The 19,872-nt window shown below is 41.0% G+C and overlaps 1 pseudogene; it reads right to left on the bottom strand.

The window, feature by feature from the left end:
• Window positions 1-19,444: 19,444 nt before the first annotated feature.
• On the bottom strand, window positions 19,445-19,553 carry LOC133752590 (U5 spliceosomal RNA; annotated as a pseudogene).
• Between the last annotated feature and the right edge of the window lie 319 nt (window positions 19,554-19,872).

The raw sequence follows: 19,872 nt of genomic DNA, 5'->3' as shown, positions 1-19,872 counted from the left end.
TAGGAATATATTTAATTGCACCCCATCAATTTATTTCCTATGTTGCTTAAACTGGAAGCAGAATAGTAACTTTAGCATGTGCAGTGGGTGTGCAGTACATCTGGAAGGGGTGAGTAGGAGCTGACCTCCAGCCTGTGCTGTGCCCCTGTCTGAATCCTTCCGTGCCAGGCAAGTGGATGCCTTTTGCTGTTACCGAACAGTCGCCTGGAATGAACATCAGTATTCAGAATTCACTCAGTCCCTTCTCTTATTTTTAGACATATATTGGAATATCTCCCTCAACTCAATTTGAAGTTTCAAAATGACAAACTTTCTAGGTTTCAGACTAGCTTGTCAGAAACTCTTAAATGTAGGCCCCAGTGATAACATCATTCTATCTTCAGCGGATCAGAAATTCTACTGTGGTTCATCATTTGCTCAATCCACACCTTCATCTTCAATTTTTACCTCAAAAAGATACCAAAAAAATAGTTGGCAACCACATGGGTGAGTCTTCATGGTCATATGTACCAGTACAAATAATTTTTTCTAGTATAACAGCAATGAATATTTTTTTTTTTACTTTGCATTTCAAGGAAGCATCCAAATATCTGTTGCCCATTATGTTATTCAAACTTCATGTTGAATGATTCTCTTAGCACCTAGATAATAAACTGCTCAGAACCAACTGTTTGACCTTGAATACAAAAAAAAGCTTAGAATTTATTCTAAAAGACTTTGTGTCCCTAGATGTTTTCGTAAGATTTAACCAGGGGCTGGCTAATCCTCCACCTGTGGCGCCGGCACCCCAGTTTCTAGTCCCGGGTAGAGAGCCGGAACTCCAGTTTCTAGTCCCGGTTGGGGCACCAGATTCTGTCCCAGTTGCTCTCCTTCCAGTCCAGCTCTCTGCCGTGGCCCAGGAATAGATTTGAAGGGTATATTCTATTTTATGAAGCAGGGGTACTGAAGGGCACTATGGCTGCAGTAAGATGGGGGTAGAGACAGAGTGATACAGATGGGGTTCTCGGGACTTGGCAGAGGCTCGAGTCCACAAGTCCTTGATAGCAGCCCTTCAGCAGCTTGGATGAGTTCTAGAACAGCAACAAGTTCTTCCAAGCTTTTATTGAAACAAGAGCAGAGACGAAGAAATGGAGTACAGGCTAGTTGAAGCACAATCAGCAACACAAGTAAGGAAATTTGTGCCTTCAATTTCATTTAAAGACATTTTGGCAACCAAGGTAATGTTCTAGCACCCTTAACACTTCAAGTTCCCATACAAACAATTTAGATAACGCTAAGTATCCTGAAATCCCCTGTGTATCTTCAGTAATCATCCCCAGTTCCTGGCATTCCTACTACAGGATTCTCACCCTATTGACAAAAGGACAAGAAACAACAATGTGTATCTCAAAGCCATGAGCAATTGGGTGAGTGATTTCAACCCAAATTACCACATGATTTGTTTTTGTGGGACAAAATATAAAATGAAATTCAAATTTGAACATCAGGGTTCTTTAATCGTCATTCCAAATCAACTCTTATACATGAAAAGTAAATTGTCATTTGGTTTTAAGTGCTTTTCCACGAAAATACATAACAAGGTTATTTCAAAGCATAGGCGTGAACACAATCACCATATGGAAATGCATTAAATGTGATTATGAGAGGAATGGAATTAAATAATGAGAGTTCACACTGCAAGGGGGGTTGCAAGGGCTTCACATTCATAATATTTCTCATTTCAAGACAACAATATTATTGAACGTGCAATGTATCCAACTTGTTAGGTAAAAACATTGTAAAAAGTCATTCCCTTGTACATTCTTAGAAATAGCGATTTGCACAGGAGCTGGAGCGTGGCGCACACAGTGCTGAGTCTGGGTGTGGGCTCTGAATGTGAGTTGTCTGTCAATCATGTTGATGATTCAAGTTATCAAGCGATGTTTAAACAACCGCTATTGACACAGGGCCATGCGAAAAATTGCTCTTGTTTTCCTGGTTTACTGTTAATTTGAATACATTGCTTGGGAAAAGTAGTTACAACACATGGGGATGGTAAAAGGAGAGTGAGCATTCTGAACTCATAGATGACTGAAGTCCTAATGAAGCCTATTTTAAGTCCAAAGTTACACCAATAATATTAGGACCTCACATTTACCTAGCATTTTATCTTGTTTTCATGTAGCAGTTACGTTTTGAGTGCTGACAGCTCTGTGTCTCACTTACTATAGTGACTACAATTCAATGTTGGACACCCAGGAAACAGCAGCTTGGGGTTAAAACTTACTTCTACCCACTTCCAAGGTTCATGTTCTTTCCATACCTAGAGAGCAATCATTTGTTGTATCATCTGGTCCCAAACAACAATTCCTCTGTTTTTGAGTAGTTGCTTCTCCCTCCAATGCTGTTGCTCTATGTGGTTTTCAATCTACAGACATTTGGTTGCAAATTGCAAGTATGTGACCTGGTATGAACCAGCCATTGTAACTATTCCCATGTGCACTCTTATTAGTTCAAATATGAATACACAACCAAGTCAGAACAATAATAGCCCTTTCCTAAGTAGTTTTTTTTTGGTAGGAAAAGTTGCGGAAGACTTCCATTTCCGTGGTCATGTAGTTGCAGGATGTGTTGCTTGTAACCGCCTATGGCAATGGTTTCAGACAGATAGGAAAAGATAGAGGAGGGAATAGAACTAACACTCAGTGAAGTTGAGCTCGAGATAAGAGGGTGTTTGGGAGGAAGGGGTGAAATGACAAGGGAAAGCAAATAGCAAGCCTCAGTGTATACACCATTTGGAGTTAATAGCTTCTGGACTAGTTCTACTTCTCAAGATTTGCTTGTGGAAATTCACATGGTCCTTACTTCACTTGGAAAAAATTTCAGTTATACTTCCTGGTTCATATGACACTGGTAATCAGCATATGAGAGGGACAACCACAGTGGCCCCCTGTCTTGACTTGAACCCAGAACTAGATGCTCACTAGCTTATTACATTTGAGGGAATTTTATAATTCCTTAGAGCATCAGTGTTCATACCCGTAAAGTGAAGTTAAACAAATTTTGTCCCATGTTACTGAAAGAATTATACAATTAAATGTGCATGGTGTGTTTGATGAAGTACCTAACAATTTTAATAAACAGTTGAAGAAATATCTCTTAAATTTTTCTTTCCCTTCTGTGTTTTGTCCACTTTTCTATTTCATTGGAAGTTTTCCATTTTCCTTTCCAGCTGTCATTCTGAGAAATATCTATTCAGAAGGAGTGTGCAGGATGACTTCATTAGCTTCTGGTTTAATGGTGACCCTGCAGCCCTTCTGAATTCCACACCACAATGTTTCCTTCACTCGCTCTTTCCTGTTTGCCTCTATGATCCACGGAAATTGTACAGGAAACCCAACCAGGAAGGCAAACTGAGTATGCAAAATATTTCTGAGAATAAGAATCAATGACCACAGAACATAAAGCTGGAAGAAGACTTAGCAAAAACCTTGGCACCCAAAATACATTACAACTGAAGAAGGGGGGGAAAGAAGGAAGGGGAAAAAACATTGAGCTAAAGGTCTGTAGGTTTTGTCATTGAATTCATAATTGCCTTTAGAAGCAAACGTTAATGCTAAATGTGATAGGTGTGGGGATGCAGGTCAGAGTAGTTAAGTTGCTGGCCCAGGAATGCAGGGCTACTATCTGGTAGAAGTTGGGTGTCTTACTCTGGAGTCCACACCCAGCCACTCTCCACTGTGACTTCCTAATACCAAGCTGAGGGACCGTTTTGTTTCCTCAGTGGAAAGCTGACGAGGAGCAGGCGTAACCCAACATGAGTGGGCGTCTTGGGGAGAAAAGACTTTGCTAACAAAATGGCTTCCTCAAAAGAAGACTTTCCGTGAGAAGAATAAAATCCAAAATCATATTTGGGATACATTTCTTAGCTGAAGGATACAACTGCACTTTCACCACCTTTTCATCACCATAATTTCCTAAGATAAATTCCACTCATGTTTAAGGAATACCACTCTTTCCTTCTTACCCTTGCAGGCTACAAAATCATGGCTGCATCTTTCAAAGGGGTCAGATGAATGTTGCCACATGGAAATTGTACTGCCTCCTAGAAGTGGGGGCGATCTGTTCTAATTTCACTCTTTCTGAGTTGTGCAATTACTTGCCACATTTGGCATTTTTTTCCCTTAATCATTGGCATCCTATTGTAATATCAACAGCTGTGAAAAGAATTTGTTCACACCAGCAATTGCAGCGAGATTCTGAAAGCAGTGGAGATTCTAAAAGCAAAGAATTAGAATTTTGTCTTAGTGTTGTCTTTTCCTCTTCTGTCTCTCTCCATTCACCACTCAAGCCTGACACACATAAACACAACCTCTTGCTTTTCTATCAGCAACTTCTAACAGCAAATTTAGCTATGCAAATTCTTCACATCTCAATATTTTTCTTGGACTGTATTTTTCAACTTCCTTCTGTTTGTATGTAGTTAATTTTTCCATCTATAGACCTCAAATCAGAATGCTAGGCACTACCCCAAGTCAAAATTTGCTTTGCAAATTTAAATTTCCTGTCCATTTGTTTAATGCTTTTAACAGTACCCGCCATCATCATCATACAGACGCTTTTAAAATGAAGCATTTCACCTGTGTATTTTTGAAACAGATCTTTTTTTAAAATTTCCTTAATTGTCATAATAGTTTAGAAACTTAGGCTCTAGAGTCAGATTTTTCTAGGCTTGATTCTGGTTTTCCCAGTTCCATCTATGAGTCCTTGAACTAATGTTTGTTTTGACCCTCAATTTTCTCATCTTTAAAAAAGAAAAACAACAATAGCTATGTTCTAGAGCCACTTGGAGAGTCAAATGAGTCTACAGATGGAAAATGCTTAGTAGAGTGGCTGGAAGACAGTCCATGCTCAATAAGAGCTGTCTTCCATCTTTATCTTCATCATTGTTGTCATGTGGGATATTCACAAAAGAAATATAAAAATAAAATAGTATTCACTGTCTTAGTTTATACTGCTATAACAAAATATCTGAGTCTAAGTAATTTATTATAAACAACATTTACTTCTCACCATTGCAGAGGCTGGGAAGTCCAAGATCAGGACACTGGTGCATTCAAGTTTCTGGTGAGGGATGCTCGGTGCTTCGAGATGTCAGCTTCGAAGGAAGGAAGCCCATGTCCTCACATGGAAGAAGGCGGAAAGGCAAGGATGGAGTGAATGCTGTGCGAATCCTTGCTAGGAAGGCATTAATACAATGCAAGACAGTGGAGCCCTTAGGACATCACCCCTCCTAAAGCCCCTCTTCCCCTCTGCCACATTGGTGATTAAGTCTCAGCATGGATTTTAGAGAGTGACACATTCAGATCATGACATGTGCAATCATTTCAAGAAGGGTTTCCCAATATTGCATTGACTTTCTGAGTAATTTAAAGCAGTCAGGGATCTATATCCCTAAAGAAGGCTGAAAATATGCCTGTAAATTGGCAGCCAATTTTTTTAAAAAATATTTGTTTATTCATTTGAAAGGCAGAGTGACAGAGAGAAAGGGAGAGACAGGGACAGAAAGGGATCTTCTATCCAATGATTCAGGCCCCAAATGGCCACAATGGCCAGGGCTGCCCAAATGGAAGCCAGGAGCCTAGAGCTTTCCAGGCACATTAGCAAGGAGCTGAATCGGAAGTGGAGAACCTGGGGCTCAAAATGGTTCTCATATTGGATGTTAGTGTTGCGGGCAGCAGCTTAACTCATTGTGCCACAATGCCAGCCCCCACAGCCAGTGTTTCTGATTCACCCCGTGTCACAGTGAGGATGCTGCTGCCTTTGACACACACTCAGGGAGCCTGTTGGTGCACCGTGCCTTTCAGAGATGGAGCATTTTAAAAACCTTCACAATTGGTGGAGTCAAAGCACTCGGAATAAGCAGAGCACATCTTTTTTTGTTTGCTTTTATTAAATATTTATTTTATTTATTTGAAAGGCAGAGTTAGAGAGAGAGAGACACACACACACAGAGGAAGAAAAAGAGAGAGAGAGAGTGAGAGAGAGAGAGATCTTCCACCTGCTGGTTCACTCCCCAAATAGCTGCAATAGCTGGAACTGGGCCAATCAGAAGCCAGGAGCCAGAAGCCTAATCCAGATCTCCCACATGGGTGCAGGGTCCCAAGGACTTGGGCCATCTTCTGTTGCTTTTCCAGGACATTAGCACATAGCTGGATCAGAAGTGGAGCAGCCAGGACTCTAACTGGCTCCCATGTGGGTTGCCTGTAGTGCAGGCAGAAGCTTAACCTTCTCCAGCATAGCACCAGCCCCAGAGCACATCTTTACACTGGATCCAGCTTGGAGCCATCTTCAGTGGTCACAGAAGGAGTACAGATCTGGAACAGCATCTCATGAAATCACCGGTCTGGAGGAGCTGGAAGGGATCCAAGGCTCCTTCGTAGAACTCAGAGGGTAGGAACATCCCGAGGAGGGCTGAGAAGTCAGGAACAGATATTGCCTGAGCATCCGCCACACCCCAGCCCTGTGTTGGTCCTGCAGGGGCAGTGGGACCTGTGACAACATCTCAGCCTTCAAGAGTTTACAACTAAGGTGGGAGGGAGATGCCATTACAATGTTTTGCTGCAACAATGCTAAGTCACCAACCATGCAACATCAGTGACTTAAGCTAAGCAGGATGCATGGGGTGGCATCTGAATTTGTTGCCTAGGGATTCTTAACAATTTGGTTATTAATGCTTCATTAAGAATACTCTTTGGACATTTCCTTCTCATTCCTCCCCCTCCAAAATGAAATTTTAATATCACAGCTACTGATAAAAGTTTATATACTAACTGCATATCTGTACTTTATATAGAAAGGGAATAATATTTTTTTTCCTTCTAAGTACCAATTGTCACCTGATTAGATGCTATATTGTTGCGTAAACAATACGTGAACTTGCTTATCTTGGAGGGCTCAAGAGAAACTTTTAGAGACTGTAAGACTTGAATTGTGCTTGGAGGTAGCAGGAATTTCTCAAAGAGGAGGGAAGTGAATGCCATTCGGTGGGAATAGCGGTGGCACCAGTGGGTGAAGAAAGAACCTTCTGTGCTTTGCAAACTGCCAGTGAGGATGGAACAGTCAGCCACAGAGTCAGGGCGTGGCATGACAGAAAACTTCAGAAGATTCACAGCCATGCTGCACACCTCAACATAAAGTCGACATTTGAGTTTCTCTCATCCTTTCTTACCTGCTTACACCCGAGCCATGAAAACAGCTTGGCTTCTGAGGACCAACGCCTCTCCCTCCAGCCCCCACAATTGAAGGGGAGGGCCCTCCGCAAGAGTGAGGCTAGCAACTGGGGTTTGAAAATTGCTATTCTCCTTGTGAATGGGTCAACTGGGAAATCAAGGGAAATGAATCATTGAAACAGCTGTGTGTGTTGAACGCGCTTTGGCAGTTGGCCATTGTTTGCCAGTAAAAGTAGCAGCAGAAATCAACCTGCAGTGAACGTTACTCATACATTTGCTCAATCAACAGTGAGTTTCGTTAAAGCCAATTTAAGCAGTCTCTCCAGATTTCACTATTAACAAGGAAGCCTTATATGTATAAAATGGTAAGCGAGATTTGGATTGCCTGATTTTGCAGTATTTATGTCACGTCTTCTACTTGTGTCTTCCAACCTTGCAGCTTTAGAATGTAAGAAAAAAAGTAAAGCATACATTTTTTTTACTAGTTTTTGGTATATTGATTTTTTTTTTAAAAAAACAAAGATTTGGGCACTGTGATGTGGCAAACATGAGCCTCCCTAGAAAAGGGAATTAAGATATAAATTTGAAATTAGGACTGTTCCAAAAAATTTGAACATAAGACTTAGTAAAAATTCCATTTATGAAATGTTGAAATAATCCCCTGGCCTAAACTTAAGAACTTCAATTTCCTCTAAGACATTTCAACCTCAGCAAACAGCAAAAGTCTCTATGCTTAATATTTTCAATGCTGAATTCCAAAGCCTGTCTTTAGGTTTGGTCCCTATAACCTAATATAGATCAAGTCTGTGATATCCTCAAGTTGTCCCGTCAAATCTCAAAATGGCAATTTCATTATATTTTTGGTATGGTATTAGTTACCACAGATCAGGGAAAACATGACATTTGTCTTTTTGAGACTGGCTTATTTCACTAAGTATAATGGTTTCCAGTTACCTCCATTTTGTTTCAAAAAACAGGATTTCACCATTTTTTATGGCTGAGAAGACCCCATAGTGTATAGATACAATATTTAATAAAAGAGTTGCAGAACCCTGAGACCTGAATAGAACTAGAGGGTTAGGTTGATCCACATCCCTTGTTCTTTCCCTCAGGAAAAGTCATACAGTGCCTTTTTTAACAAATAACAACTTCAGCATCTTTTCAATTCTGAAAATTAAGAAATCTGCTCTGTTTTGTACATGTAATTCATGCAGGCATTTTTTCTCTGTCTTGGCTTCTTTGATCAAGAACCGAGGTGAATTTACGAAGAAACTAATGAAGCTTGACCTTGAAGACTTTTCTAAAATCAAAGGAGAAGCTCTGGCTATATCTTCATCTACCACGACAGATTTCAAAACCATTGTATTTTGTCTGTAGACATACCACTGTTTCTACTCCATCATCCTCTCCACCACACCGAGCACTCACAGCAGGTTTCACGGGAATAGCCACACTCTTAGCAGAAACTGCATAACTTTTCCTAAAGCATTTCTGTAATTGCTGACACTGTTGTGTAGATTGATTGACAGCTGTCCCATTGAAGAAATGGCCTGCAGAAATCCCTCCCCTATCTGATCCTCAAGATACAGCCCCACTAACACCTGCATCATAGAAGACCTGGAAAAATACTGCCTTGCAGGTATTCAGCTGCCTATGCAAACGGGGCCAGTAAACATTTGTTGTCTCAAAAAGCTAAGTTTTCAAGGAGCATGTTATATACCAACATCAAATTTATCTATTGGGAAAGAGAAATGATAATTTAATCAACTTGCTAACTTATTCCTCTTAGCATGAAAGCAATGGTCTTGGTCAATGAAATATCTTTTCCTGGCAATGTCGAAGATCCATTTCCTTGTTTCTTTGGATATGTGACTCTGGGGATACTCTTTTTAAAAATTTTTTAATTTTTTATTTTTTTTTTGACAGGTAGAGTTATAGACAGTGAGAGAGAGAGAGACAGAGAGAAAGGTCTTCCTTCTGTTGGTTCATCCCCCAAATGACCGCCACGTCCAGCACGCTGCACAGATCCGAAGCCAGGAACCAGGTGCTTTCTCCTGGTCTCCCATTCGAGTGCAGAGGCCCAAGCACCGGGGCCATCCTCCACTGCCCTCCTGGGCCACAGTAGAGAGCTGGCCTGGAAGAGGAGCAACCAGGACTAGAACTTGGAGCCCATATGGGATGCCAGCGCCGCAGGTGGAAGATTAACCAAGTGAGCCATGGCCCCGGCCCCTTTGGGGATACTCTTGAATGAGCATAATATTAATGATGGTTCTCTTGGTGACTGATGAATACTGTATAATTTTAAAGAATTGAGAAAAGACAGAGTGAAATCTCTCAAATGCTGGATCACTCCCCAAAATGCCCACGACAGTTGCGGTTGAGCCAGACTCAAGCCAGGAGCTGGGAACTCCATGGGGATCTCTCACCTGTTTTGCGGGGGACCTAAGTACACTTAAGCCGTCATGTGCTGCCTCCCATAAAGATCATCAGCAGGAAACTGGAATTGTGAATGGAGCTAGGACTAGAACCAAGGCATTCCAATATGGAATATGGGCATCCTGAACCTTGTATTAACTGCCACACCAAATGCCTGACAGACTATTATAAAATTTGCTTATATGCAAATCTAGGTGAAACATCTATGAAATTTATGAGCATCTTTCCACTGAAAATAAGACATACTAAAATCCATAAATATGAACATTTTGTTTTATAAAAACTATTTTGAGTTTTAGTTACATTTTCAGTAAATTTTTAAGATGTATTTATTTATAAGAAAGGCAAAGTTACAGAGAGGCAGAGGTAGAGAGAGAGAGGTCTTCCATCCTCTGGTTTATTCCCCAGATGGCCATAATGGCCAGAGCTGAGCAGATCCAAAGCCAGGAGCCAGGAGTCAGGAGCTTTTTCCGAGTCTCCCATGCGGAGGCAGGGGCCCAAGGATTTGGGCCATCTTCTGCTTTTCAGGCCACAACAGAGAGCTGGATGGGAAGTGGAGCAGTTGGGACTCGAACCGGCACCCATATGGGATGCGGGCACAGCAGGTAGCGGTTTACCCGCTATACCACAGCACCGGCCCAGTAAACTTTTTTTTAAAGTTCAGCTTTAAATAAATTTCAGTGGAAAATATCAGTATTCATGAATTATAATTATGTTTTTCTTTTTTCATTTGTTGATCTAATTATTAATTTTAAATGTTTTACAACAAAATTTATTTGAAGACATATGTAAAATCATCTATTTTTAAGTCTTTTATATTTGACTTCTCTTTGACAAAAATATTGTTTATTAATTAGCATGTAAAGAGAAGGGTGCGGATTGGTGCCTTCTCACACAGGTTACCAAATGTAAGGCAGAGACAGTAAAGAGCGGAAGGAGTTCAGAAAGAAGAAAGTTCGGAAGAAGGGTGAGGGCGTCACAGCTCTTAGAGATCGCAGGAGTGGCTGGTTTGGGCAAGATGTTGATCCAATCCCTCACTCTCCGCCTCACACGGGGCAGCAGACATAAGGAAAGGGGTGCAGAACAGAGAGGAGATAGAATTTGATCTCACAGCCAGCCAAATTTATTCAAAGAAAATAAACTCGCAGAGGTCGACCAGCTGCCAGCGTGCACACAGCTGGAACATGTGGCAGAGGGCCAGACCCCAGGGCCTGGGCTTTTCTGTATCTTAGCTGGGCTGAGGTGGGGGTGGCAGTGGGGGGCAGTAGGCAGAGGTGCATTCCTTCATACAGGTTCTTCACATTTGGGCCTTCGGCTTCTAAACCTGGGGAAGAACGCACAGGGTGAAGTATGGAACCATACAGGGTGTGAGGCTGAATTGTAATCAGGAGACAAGGGATAAATTCTGATTTTATCTCTTTTGGGCAATGAACTAGAATGGTTGAAGCTTATGTCCTTGTTCCATCATGTAATATAACTACATTTTACTTTTTTATTCTTTAGGTAATTAGAACAAATTACACAAAAATTTGGATATTTACATATTTTCCTGAAACATAGACAAAGCATAATAAATTTGAAGAAATGTGACAATACAGTGTATGCATTATGTATGTACCTATTTAATTATCCCCTTAAACAAGACAGCTCCATCAATGTGATACCCACAAATGCACCTTGACAATTAAAATCAGCTGTGTTTGGGCTGCACATTTAGCCTAATGGCTAAGACACTGGTAAAGACATCTGTATGCCAAAGCAGAGTATCTGGGTCTGTGGCTCAATCCTGAGTCCAGCTCCCTGCAGATGCAGGTGCTGGGAGACAGCTTATGCGTGACTCAAACCATTGATTTCCTGCTACCCTTGTGGGAAACCTGGATTGACTTCTCAGCTGTGCTCACCGTGGGCTTTGGGGGCTGAACCAACAGATTCGATCTCTCTCTCTCTCCATCTGTCTATTTCTCTCTGTCTCTCAAATTGAGAAACCAAATGGTAATTTATGGAATTTAAATTAGTAAGGTGTATTATTTTCTGTCATATCAAAGCCATAGTTTAAAAAATAATTTTCAAGTTTGTCATTATGCATTTCAATGAAAGAGATTGTAATATATTTTAATTACCACTTTGTTGCTTTGAGCTGTAGTTTTAGAATATTAGATGTATGATATATGAGCCCCATCCAATTGGGGTTGGTGTGATTTCCTCAACAACCTTATTTTAAAATTTCAACATCCTTCATTACCCCCATGTATTTTATCTTCTTCTTCCCAGACTGACTTTTCTTACATTTTTAAATTCTATGTATTGCTTTTGGGTCCTACCATGTAAACGTGGTAAGAGCAGGGATTTTTGTTTGTTTTATCCATTACTGTATCCAGAGTGTCTGAACAGTGCATAGTAAACAACTGGTGTTCAATAAATTTATGCACCTATTCATCCTTCAATCAAAAAAAAATATTTCTTCAGCACCTTCTTATGTTCCAGGCACTATTGAAGTCCGTTAGTTGGTACCTGGAAAGTCAAGGTATAAAGAGGGAGTGAGCCGGTCTAGCATATTTTTAGTTAGAGAAAGAGAGTAATAATGTGATCTCATTCCAGTTCCATGCCATTTGAAAAAAAAAAAAAAGATGGGCAGGATGAAAGCCATGAATCCTTCCAGCCTCCCACTAGGGATTCCATTCAACCACTGCTATCAACCCTCAAATTACAATATAATTTCCTTGTCATCCGTTCTAGAATACAACAAGTGACTCACAAATTTTTGAATGCCTCTGGCAGCAAGGTTGACTCCAGGTCTGCCCATGTAATTGTGGCCTCAGGAGTCACTCCAGAGAGAAGTTGGATGTGAACCAGTGCTGAACGGTGAGTCTCACTGTGTCAGACAGCAAAGGCTTTTATGTTTTGTGATTCTTTGTCTTCTACAAAGGAAATGCACTACATATTGCAGACATCAAAGCCCATTTGCAATTACGCAAGGTCTTGTTGTTAGACTGCTCATGTACTTTTGTCTAATGGAATAGAAGCAGCTTGGTACCGAGGCAAACTACAGTGCTATCGTCATCATCTCTGCTTATAACAACACAAGTAGTGTTGCTTTTGAAGACAACAAACATGAACGAGAAACCCAAATTTTCTTTCTGCTCTGCCACTGTTACCCATGTGGTCTCAGGGAAGTTACTAGAGATTATGCATGTAAAGAAACTGGCTCCGTAAATGGTAGAGAATGTTCATGAATGCTCAAAGTCAAAATAACACATTCATAGTTTATATTGAATGTATATATTCAATATGTTTATTTATGTCTTTCATTTTTATGTAGGATTTTTATGTAAAAAGGGAGGTGTAATCAAGGCAAGACCTGCTTAAAATATAAGGGTTGATTATTTAATCTATATGGATTACAGACAAATCAAAAAGATGAGAGGATATATCCAATCTGTTTCTGAATTTAACTGGCCATTCAGTCGAGCCAAATCCCACCAGGTGCTCTATTGGATTCCCTATTGCCCATAGTGCTGGACAATAGTTTCTGCCTAAGGAAAGAAATACATACAAAGAAGGGGTCTGAGATCTGATGGCTAATAGAGACCCAGATAGATGTGCAGAGGTTTTCAACTCAGATTGCTTCTGATGAAACAAGGAATATCTAAACACCTATTTTAAATAGTTAGTTTCACGAAATATAATAAGACACTTGTACCTCACTTAACTACAGGGAAGCTGTCTGGGACATGTCTGTTACTCGATTTCATCATAAGATACGCTAACCCAACCTAAGATGTCTGTGATGTCATAGGCAATGTAATCTTACAGGACCACTGTCTATAGATAGGTAGGCTGTCATTGACTGGAAATATCACTGTGCAGTACAGGACTGTGTATAGATAGATGCTGGTCATTCAGAATTACATGGTAGAAATAAATGTGTTAACCAGGAAAGTTGCTTATGATATATTAGATGAATAACTAATGTTAACAGGGGCATAGCTGGCATAATTGCATTTGCGAATGAAAAAGGATGGTATGCAGATACACATACACACATATATACTTCCTTTCCCCTCTTTTTCTGGCTCTGTCTCTCTCTCACATACACACACACACATATCTATAGAAGTACTTCAAAATGTTTACAGCAGTACCTATGGGTGCTATGATTATGGCTGACTCTTTTTTTATTGTTTTCCTTATCCCTATGCTTATTTTTACATTTTTATATAATGAGCATCACTATTTGTTCACTGATATTTAAATAATAAAGTAGTTAGATTCTGAAAGCAGTCGATTTCTCTGCCTTCAAGTTTTGAAGAAATTTCATACCTAACAGGCAAGAGGTGATTAGCCCTTTCTTGCCAAAAGAGTATGACTATTAGGCACTCTTCTGGTAGTTTGGTTATTGGAGTTATTTAATAAAGACTGACATTGTGGCACAGCAGGTTAAGTGGCTTCTTGGGGCACTGGCAGCTCATATCACAGTGCCAGTTCACGCTCCTGCTGTTCCACCTCCAGCTGAACTTCTTGCTAATGCACCTGAGAAAGCAGTGGATCATGGCTCACGTAGTTGTTCCCCTGCCAATCATGAGAGACTAGGATGGAGTTCTTGGCTCCAGGCTTCAGAATGAGCCAGATTTGTCTGTTCTAGCCATTTAGAGAGTGAACCAGCAGATTGAAGATTGATCTCTCTCTCCTTGTTATTTGGCTTTCAGGTAAATAAATCTTAAAAAAAATTGATTGTATGATAATTGTCCTTTAACTTGATACCTCAGTGAATAATTCGAAACACTCACGAACGCCTTATTCCTTGAATCAGTTACCAAACATTTATTAAACACCAAGTATGTATCTCATTATCATTTTATTTTATTAGTAATTATACATAATTATGCATCGTTATTTTTATTATTATATATTAGATGCGGAGCATTTATTAAACACAAGCCTAACTCTGTACCAGATAATAGGCTTACAAAGATTGAGCAAAAAAGAAAAAAAAATAGTTCCTTCTTCCATGGGGAGCTGAAAGATCATTTATCCATTCTGAAGATGACTAAACTGCAGCATGAAAATTTAAGATGACTGGCTGTTAAATTACTAAGCATTAGCTAGGTCACAGCTCTTAATTCTTTCTTTTATTAACATAGGATACATTTCAGGAAATACGGTACAATATTTCAACACATGTATGCAGGAGAAACGGATTAAACCAGGTAGTTTGCATAATTAGCATTTCCACCTCCTGTTTTTCTTTGTTTGGTACCTACGAGCTCTTCTCTTGCAGTTTTCACACAGTATATAATACATTGTTCTCAACTGTGGTGTCCCCCTCTGCTGTGGGGCACTAGAAATCATTACTATTCTGTATATGCATTGGCCAATGCTTCCAAATTCTAAATTTTCATCTAGAGCATTTTCCATGCATCACAGTTGGCCCAGTGGTTAAGATGCCCACATTCCATGTGCCTGGGTTCAGCACCTACGCCTGGCTCCTGCTCCAGCTTCCAGCTAATGTAGACTTTGAGAAGCAGCCGTCAGGGCTCAAGCAGTTGAGTTCCTTCCGCTCACGAGGGAGATCTGGACTGAGTTCCTAGATCCCAACTTCTGCCTTGGCCCAGCCTTGGCTATTGCTGGCATAAGGGGACTGAATTAGGAGGTTGGAGGGAGAACTCTGTCTCTCAAATAAATAAACTTTTAAGAAAATTAAAATAATTATAAACAACATAAAAATAAACAGGCAATTTTCACCTGCAGCAAACTGTACAAAATTAATAGCAAGAAAAAGAGTGATCATGCAGAGGACAGTCATGTGGCACAGCAGTTACACTGCCACTTGGGATGCCTGCATCCCACAACGGAGAGCCCGGTTCAAGTCTCAGCTACTCTGCAGATTTGATCCAGCTTCCTGCTAATGTGCCTGGAGCTCAAGAACTTGGGTCCCTGCCACTCATGTGGGGGACATGGAAGGATTTGGGAGCTCCTGGCTCTTGTCTAGCCCAGCTTCAGACCCAACTGTAGCAGACATTTGGGGAATGAACCAGTGGATAGAAGAACACTCTCTCTCTCTCTCTCTCTCTCTCTCTCTCTGTGTGTGTGTGTGTGTGTGTATTTCTGAGTGTCTGCCTTTCAAATAAAATGAAAATAAGCAAAAACTTAAATGAAAATATGACTTAACATCATCACCCAGAAGTTTGTCACCTTAGCTAACTACTGTTAAAAATGTGGCACACATCATGTCAGAAAGTTTTCCGTATATACACAGGCCATGTACTTTTGTAAAGAAAAAGCAAATGGGGCCAGCATTGTGGCTCCACCTGCAATACCAGTAGCCAATACCAGAGCCCTAGTTTGAGTTCTGGCTGCTCTGCTTCTGATCAAGCTCCCTGCTAATACACCTGGGAAAACAGCAGATGGCCCAAGGGCCCAAGTATTTGGGCCCCCACCACCCACATGGTGACCCGGACAGAGTTCCTAGCTCCTGCCTGCCCCATATCCCAGCCCCAGCTGTTTTGGGGATTGGGGTGTGAACCAGTAGATGGAAGATCTCTTTCTCTCTCTCTCTCTCTCTCTCTCTCTCTCTCTCTCTCTCTCTCTGCATTTCCTTCTCTTCTGTTGCTCTTTCAAATAAATACATATTTTTTAAAAGAATGAATATAAAAATAATTAATATAAACTGTAAAGTACAATTTACCTGTACATAACAATTTACCATGTCCCCATTAATATAAGACTAAGTCTTTATCCTAGATAACACACCTAATTTTGAAAACCTAATGAATTAGTAATAGTTCCATAAATAATTATATTTAATATCTATACACAATATGGTTTCATATATAAACTATTAAGTGTTTCATCACAATGCTCATGGTTTTAAAGGTTTATTTATTTGACAGGCAGAGTTACAGAGACAGAGGGAGATAGACTGACAGACAGACAGAGTTCTTTTGGTTCACTTCCTAAATGGCTGCAATGTCCAGGTCTGGGCCAGGCCTAAGCCAGGAGTGAGGAGCTTCTTCCAGGTCTTCCATGTGGATGGCAGGGGCCCAAACAATTGGGCCATATTCTTTTTCCATTAGTAGGGAGCTGAAGTGGAACAGCCAGACACAAATGGGTACCCATATTGGATGCCAGCATCTCAGGCAACAGCTTAACACACTGCACCACAACACCAGCCCCAATACTCATAATTTTAACCATAAAATAAAACAGTTAAGCTTTACCTGTGAGAAATATAGTATTTTCATCATAACTGGCATCTAAACTTTCTCCATATTCTTCATGACATCATTCTTTTTTTTTTAAACTTTTATTTAATGAATATAAATTTCCAAAGTACAGCTTATGGATTACAATGGCTTCCCTCCCACCATAGCTTCCCTCCCACCCGCAACCCTCCCCTTTCACACTCCCTCTCCCCTTCCATTCACATCAAGATTCATTTTCAATTTTCTTTATATACAGAAGATCAGTTTAGTATATATTAAGTAAAGATTTCAACAGTTTGCCCCATATAGAAACACAAAGTGAAAAATACTGTTGGAGTACTAGTTATAGCATTAAATCACAACACGACATCATTCTTTATAATAATTAACCAACTTGTTAAAACAGAAGCAGTAACATTTTCAAAAATTAAAAAGAGACCCTTAAATCTCTCCTCTTCTTTCTTTCATCCAGTGTTTCCTAGCACTGCTGATTGGTAAATGAAATTGCCCCATATCAAATGCTAAAAGCCAAAGGTAGGTGCATGGTAATTTTTTAAAAAGTTACAAAAATTCAACCCTTACTGTAGAGGAGTACATAAAGCATATTTATTTTTTTCAATGTCATCAATGTATAGTATTGTTTTCAGAAGAAATTTCTTGAAGAAGAAATGCATTTTACTGTGATGTTCTAAGTTGTCTTGTAAGGCAGGCAGTGATACACCCACGTGGGCCAAACTTCAGTCACAGTTTATTTAGGCGTTTAGTATACAGCTACAACTGGTCAACCTCTCCAGCATCCTTGGTGCACTGTTGCTGTGAGATCCTAGCAGGAGTTTACATACTCAGAGCCACTACAGTGTTCCACGTCCTTTAACCTCACATGCTGTCTCTGTCCTTCTCCATCTTTACCATCTTTACCTGACTTGATTCTTAGTTCATTAATTTCTTTCCATCTAAAAAAATAAAAATGCAAAACAAAACTATTTATGGGAATTCTGGATGTTCCTGAAATGGAGAAGAGTATACATTTTTTGTAAGCTTTTTTTTTTTTTTGAAAGGTGGGGGTGGAGTCGGGAGAGAGAGAGAGAGAGAGAGAGAGAGAGAGAGAATGTTCCATCTACTTTTTCACTCCCAAACAGCTATGATGTCCAGGGCTGACCCAGGCCAAAGCCAGGAGCCCAAAACTCCCTCTGGGTCTGCTATGCAAGTGGCAAGGACTCAAGAACTTGGGTCATCTTCCATTGCTTTCCCAGGAGCACTAGTAGGGAGCTGGATTGGAAGTGGAGCAGCTGAGACTTGAACCTGCACTCCAATATGGGATGCTGGTGAGGCAAGTTTCAGCTTAACCCACTATTCCATGACTCCTGCCCCCAGATCATACTTTTCTTTATTTTTTAGGAAGAGTTATTTATTTATTTATTTGAAAGGCAGAGTTACAGAGAGAGAGGGAGAGATCTTCCAACCGCTGGTTCACTCCCCAAATTGCAGCAATGGTTGGAGCTGGGCCAGGCAGAAGCCAGGAACCAGGATCTTCTTCCAGGTCTCCCATTAGGGTGGAAGGGGCCAAGGACTTGGGCTGCCCTCTGCTGTTCTCCCAGGCACACCAGCAGGGAGCTGAATCAGAAGTGGAGCAGCTGGGACTCGAACTGGCACCCATGTGGGATGCCGGCCCTGCAGGCAGCAGCTTTACCCGCTATACCACAGTGCCGGCCCCCAGAGTATACTTTAGAATCCAAGACTGGGAGATTCCTTTGCAGCTGCACAAACATCTTCTGGAGGATCAGGTAGGCATCTGCCCTGCATAGTGCAAGTGTACGGGCCACCTTCTGTCCTCACCTCTTCTCGCGTGTTCAGCTCCTCTCGGCTTTGCTCCTTAAACCTCACCTTCTCCACTGCCAAGGAGTCCACACTTGATCTATCACGCAGAGCAGCTCCATGTCACCCCTGCCTCTGTGCCCTGGGTATCTGGCCACACCTGCCGCCAGAAAAAGCTCCTATTGCCTCAGTTTTATGCCGGCATTTTCTCAGATAAAAATAGTTCTCCACCAACAAACTTCTGTTGTGCATTGTTGAAAAAAAATCTCCATAGATTTTTTTTTTCCCTCTCTATCCTGCAATGCTTAGCTCATATAAAAGCTATTAAGTCTATCATAATCTCTCTCTCTCTCTCTCTCTCTCTCTCTGCCTCTCTCTCTCTCTCTCTCTCTGTCTCTCTCTAGCCTGGTGGAACATGAAGGCTCAAAATATTTGTTAACTATTCAAAACTCTTCTTCTCCATGGAAATCTTTAGTAAAATGATTGGGGCCAGTGTTATAGCATAGCAGGTAAACCACTGCCCAGAACACCCGCAAACCATTTGAGCTCCAGCTCATGTCGCAGCTGCTCCACTTCCCATCCAGCTCCCTGCTAATGGCCTGGGGAAATCAACAGAAGTTGGCCCATGTGTTTGGGCCCCAGCCACTCACATGGGAGACCTGGAAGATGCTCCTGGCTCTTGGATTTGGTCTAGCCTAACCCTGGCAGTTGCAGCCATCTGGGGAGTGAGTCAGTGGATGGGAGGTCTCTCTCTCTCTCTCTCTCTCTCTCTCTCTCATGGAACAGGAAGTTTCAGAAAAAGTGGTTGAAGATTCATAACTGTTCCTCTCCATGGAAATCTTCAGTAAAATGCAAAAGATTTAGGCGGCCAGAAGAGAAACCAGTTTCATCATCTCTGTATAAAATTACCTCCCCCAACCCCGTGTGTTCCCTCACATACAACTCTTCCTTCCGGTGTAGCACTTCAGAAACATGGATGACTGCACGGATATAGTAATGGCCAACTCCTCTGATTGTCAAGGGAATCTGGGTACGAGGCCACCGAACACTGGTAATGGCAAAAATTACATTTTTTATGAAAGAAGGTAAGTTTGTTTTTGTTCTCTTTGTCTGAAATCTGACAGAGTAAGTTTCCTCAGTGCCGGGAGAATAGTCATTTCTTACGTAACACAACTGCTAATTCCAGGCTGGGCAACCGCTGGGTCCTC

This window comes from Lepus europaeus, chromosome 2 (genome assembly GCF_033115175.1).
Source record: "Lepus europaeus isolate LE1 chromosome 2, mLepTim1.pri, whole genome shotgun sequence".
Lineage (NCBI taxonomy): Eukaryota > Metazoa > Chordata > Mammalia > Lagomorpha > Leporidae > Lepus > Lepus europaeus.
This window is presented reverse-complemented; position numbering and strand designations above follow the sequence as displayed.